The following is a 3,903-nucleotide window of genomic DNA, read 5'->3' on the forward strand; positions in this document are numbered from 1 at the left end:
AGTTCAAATTCCTACTTATGTGTCACACTATTTTTTTAAAATACATAAATTGATATAAGTGTTGTTCATATACACATAGAAACATGATCAGAGTCTCAGTGCCAAATCCCTTAAACAAAACTGAGTTCATCATTGCTGCACATTGGCACAATCTCATGAAGAAACCCTCAGTCCTTAAGAGCTTTATAATTTATCACCTTGATCACACTTTTTCTTATGTATTTATTCATTATGATTGTTTCAATTTGTATCCCCTCTGCTACCACTTCCCTCTATTCTTTTTAATCACACACCCTCCTTCCTCTATATTTATGCTCATTTTTACTTCCCTGATAGACAAGGTCCTCCCTTTCTATCTGACCCTAATTTATCAGGTCTCATCAAGGCTCTCTGCATCATCTTCATCTGAGGCCTGATTCTCAGGGCATTGAACTCCCTGAATCCTCAATTCCCTCTACTTATGACACTCTTCCTGCCTCTCATCCTGCAGGCTTATCAGAGAACTGAGGGAAGGGAGAACTTCATAGGGAAATCACATTTAGAGCTTAGCCTTGTAAGGTCTCTCTCTGCATAATGTCGGACTGTGGGTCTCAGTATGCAATCCCATTTGAACAGAAGGAAACATCTTTGTGGATCGAAAACATGGCACTGATCTATCAGTTGAGTGCCGAAAGCAACATATTTTAATAACAACAGTCTGGTTTGCGTGACATTTCCATGGAGATGAGTTAACACACTATTCTCAGGGTCCAGTATTTCTTATCTTGTGCACATGTGAATCTTCTTCTGAAACCCTGCAAGCCTTTATCTCATCCCTTTATCCAGACCCACATCTTTACTCCTGTTTACCCCTGTGACAATATGAGGTAAGAAATGAAATTTTAATGTTTATTTAATTGGACAGCTTCCTTAGTAGAGAAGCTTCAAAGTGATGTGTGATTAAGGGGAATGTAACCAAAGACAAGGTGGTCTCCTACTGTGGTCTTGGATCTGAAATTTCCTAGTTTGTGACTTTGAACTGATAAGTTACTTGTATAATCACCAAAAGTACCTTCATATTCTTATTGATGTAGATGCTGGCAGGGCCTAGCATTCTGTGTGTTACTGAGTTGTTAAGAGCAGAGAAAAGAGATGGAAACCAGACAATTGGTGGAACTGGTTTGCCTGAAAAAGAGAATGATCTGTGTATGTAAAAGGAGAAGTGAGGGACAATAAACTATTTGACAGCTGGTGCTATTCTACACAAGTGTTGCCATCTTCTTTGATCAGGCTTGCCTTGGATGACCTGATTGGATCAGCACATGTGTCCTACTCAGTGGTCAGGGAGAAACACTTCTGCTCCTGGGGTTTACAATTAAAACTGGGCATTCAGGATAGAGAAATATGTCCATGTTGTATACCTAGGACACAAGAATAACTGTGTTTCCTGCTCTTGTCCTTCAGACAAAAATCTCAACATATAGTGTTAGTGCCAAGACTGTTTATTCAGTGTTACCCCCTGAATCATGGATCTGGGTAACTAATTCATGGCTAGGATACTTTACTACATAATTAGTTCCTGGAAAGCATGCCTTCCTTACAAAGTCAAACTGTGCCTTCTTTTAGCAGAATCTTTTCTCCTTGTTAAAAGTCATCATAAAAGTTGTCCAAATATTATTTTTCTTGCTTATGTGGGAAATTAACATAATATAAATTACAATTCTTATTCATTGCTCCCAGGTTCAAATTCCTACCATGTGTTACCCTAATTTTTTTTCTTTAAAATACATCAATTTCAGTTTGTGTTGCTATTATAGTAATTGGAACATGATCAGAGTCTCAATGCCATGTCCCTTAAAGAAAACTGAGTTTGTCCTTGCTGTACCTTGGTACTACCCCCAAGAAAAAGTCATCAGTCCTGAAGATCTCTATACTAAATCACCTTGATCACATTTTGTCTTATGTATTTTTATTATATTTTGTTCACCTTGTATTCCCTCTGCTGCCCCCTCTCTCTTCTACTTCTATTCCCATCCACCTTCCCTCTTTTACCCCTAGGCCCTTCCTCTACTTCCTTAATAGATAGGTGAGGTCCTCCTCACCCTTCTCTCTGAACCTACCTCATCAGATCTCATTAAGGCTGGCTGCATCATCTTCCTCTTTGGCCTGATTTTCAGGGCATTGTTCTCCTTGTGTCCTCAATTCCCTGTACTTATGACTCTTCCTGCCTCCTCTCCTGGAGGCTTCACAGAGCTCTGATGTGAGGGAGAATTTCATAGGAAACTCCCATTTAGACTTGTGTGTTTTAAGTTCTCTCACTGCACAATTATCAGACTGTGGGTCTCTGTATGCATTTTACTTACTTCATCCCAAATGATTTTTCCTGGCTCCATCCATTTGCCAGGAAATATCATGATGTCATTTTCTTAGCTGAATAATAATCAATGGAAATATTCAACATTTTTTTCCAAAGGAGATTGTCAGTCCTGTTCTTTAGAACTTGGAAGTTGCTGGGGAAAAGGGAGCCTGCCAAAGAGGGCCTCTGAAAGGCTGTGTCCTGAAGACTATCAGAGCAAATGCTGACACTTATGGCCAACTGTTGGGCAGAGTGCATGGTATCTAATAAAAACAGTGGGAAATAGAAAGATCTGGAGAGGACCTGAGCTCCACAAGAAGAGCAACATAAACAAAAAATCAGTGGTCTTTTCTGAGATACATACTACAACCAAGTACCATGCATGGAGATAACCCAGAAGCTCTGCACAGTTCAGTGTCCAAGTGGGTTCCATAGTAAAGGTAACAGGGACTACCTCTGACATGAACTGATTGGCCTGCTCTTTGATCAACTCAATGTGATGGGGGAGCAGCCTTACCAGGCCACACGGAAAGAGAATGCAGCCACTTCTGAAGAGATCAGAAGAGACTCAGATTAGAAGGAGGGAGAGAAAGACCTCTGCTATCAGTGATTTGGGGAGAGTCATGTGTAGAGAATGGGGAGGGAAGGTGGGATAAAAAGGAGCGGGGGCTTCAGGGGGGGGTAAAAGTGAATAAAGTGTAATTAATAAAATTTAAAATAAAAATATTAAAAATATAATTCCTTTTGGATTTATATTATAGGATAGTGTACTTTGAGGTTGATATGCCAAAGAAAGTTACCAGAGAGAATGGAGTCTCTGTCTCTAGGTCTCTGTCACTTTACATCTTTGTTTCTATTGTCGTCTCCATCTCTCTATTTCTGAATCTGTCTCTCTAGCTCTCTCTCTGTGTCACTTTCTCCCTCTCTCTTCCTGGTGCTTGTGAATCTCTCAGTTTTGGGAAGTACTAAAACAAGATGACTGCTTGCTGACATGACATCATGGATGGTCTCTGTAAAAATATAAGCAATGTCCCAATTAAAGTATTTTTGTTCAAAGATTTGTCTAGGTCAGGGAGCATTTTCACAGAAAATAATTCACCAACCGAGAACATATCTGTGTATTTAATAAATAATTATGGAATTTGTGATAGTGTAAAACTTAAGTCACAGACATGTGATTTTATTAATGACCACTTCAAAGAAATATGTAGTGCTCTCTTCAGGAGCACATATACTAAAATTGGAACAATAGAGAGAATATTAGCAAGGCCCATACACAAGAATGAGATCCAAATTCGTGAAGCATTCCATTTTTTTTTTTTTTTTTTAGAAATTAAGAAAAACACAAATAGAGGAATTTGTGGAAAGAAAGAACTTAGGGAAGAAAACAGGAACTACAGAGCTAAGCATAAGGAATAGGCTACAAGAGATGGAAGAAAGAATCTCAGGTGTGGATGATACAAAGGAAGAAATCGATGTGTCTGTCAAAGAAAATGTTAAATCTAAAAAAATTCCTGACACAGACCATGCAATAAATTCAAGACAACATGAAAAGACAAAACCTAAAA

General features: G+C 38.8%; 1 non-coding gene across 1 annotated transcript; it reads left to right on the forward strand.

Annotated features, from left to right (window-relative positions):
* The first annotated feature begins 3,545 nt into the window (after nt 1-3,545).
* LOC132651704 (U6 spliceosomal RNA) lies at nt 3,546-3,652 on the forward strand. Its single transcript, XR_009589286.1, has one exon. It is a non-coding gene; the product is annotated as a U6 spliceosomal RNA (small nuclear RNA).
* The last annotated feature ends 251 nt before the right edge of the window (nt 3,653-3,903 follow it).

Source organism: Meriones unguiculatus, assembly GCF_030254825.1.
Source record: "Meriones unguiculatus strain TT.TT164.6M chromosome Y unlocalized genomic scaffold, Bangor_MerUng_6.1 ChrY_unordered_Scaffold_23, whole genome shotgun sequence".
Classification (NCBI taxonomy): domain Eukaryota; kingdom Metazoa; phylum Chordata; class Mammalia; order Rodentia; family Muridae; genus Meriones; species Meriones unguiculatus.